A 1,310-nucleotide genomic window follows, 5' to 3' on the forward strand; every position below is an offset into this window, starting at 1 on the left:
ATATGTATATATATAGAAGTGTGCGTGTGAGTGTTTATATAATACCTCATCAGTAACTGAAGCTCCAAATAACCATCCAGCACCTCTCGGACTAACAGCCCACCCATCCACGTCATCGGGGTCGGACCAGACCAGATCGCTGAATGGTCCTTCGTGTGGTATTTCCATATTCCTGTATTGCAAAAAAACACATTTCTTAGCACTCTAATGACACGCGTTCTCCAGCATTCGCTGTAGCGATCCGAAGTCACTGTGTGGGAGCGGTGTCTGGAGAGACCGATTTGTTTCTATATATTCCTATGCTACACGCACGGGTAAATAACTAGAACCAGCACACAATATACAGTGATACCCACAGTGCTGAATGCGGCTTCGTGTGGTAGTAGTATATCTTTGCATTAAGTCAGAGATTACATAAACACACCCCACAGACACACCCACAGACCAGTATCTGCATATTCTGATAGATAGCCGGTGCGCACGGGATATATCAACCACTCAGATGTATGAGCGACAGTCCTATACTCGTGCAGTGATATACACATGTGAGTATCAGCAAAACATATGCATAGCGTTTAGGGTTTAGAGTTTTGGGGTTCAGGGTCTTAGAGTTTATATTTCTCTATTTCCGCGTCAGAAGAACGCGCGCGTACTAATCGCACACCACATACATTCGCTCGACGGGATGGATGCGCCCAGGGGTGATGCGACCACATAGAATGCCGCGTACACCACAAGTGTATAATGATACCAATCAAACCCACCACAATAGCACAGCGATGTGTGTGAGAAAGGGCAACGCTCTCACTATGTATTCTGAGCATCATCTTAAACACTAGAAACATATGCTTGCACTGTAATACAGACTATGTCTTAGAACCCTAGAAACAAATGCTTGCACTGTATTACAGACTTTGTCTTAGAACCCTAGAAACGTATGCTTGCACTGTGGTACAGACTAAGTCTTAGAACCTTAGAAACATATGCTTGCACTGTCATACAGACTATGTCCTAGCCCCCTAGAAACATATGCTCGTACTGTGATCTGCAGGGTTGTGGTACCTTTCAATAGTGCTGATTTGATCCAGCGAACGGATATCCGGTGAGAGTCCGCCGTGCACGCACAGCACTTTATCGTCAATTAGCTGTGTACAACCAGGGTGTAACATGAGTGTCATTGGATAATACAGATGTATAGCATGAGTGCATATACACGTATACAAGGGAGCAGGGTGTGTATGTGAGTGTCTTTGTACGCATATTGGAGATACAGATACACCAAATGTGTACATATACATGTGTACAGGTAT

The sequence above is a fragment of the Sphaeroforma arctica genome, assembly GCF_001186125.1.
Source record: "Sphaeroforma arctica JP610 unplaced genomic scaffold supercont1.367, whole genome shotgun sequence".
NCBI lineage: Eukaryota > Ichthyosporea > Ichthyophonida > Sphaeroforma > Sphaeroforma arctica.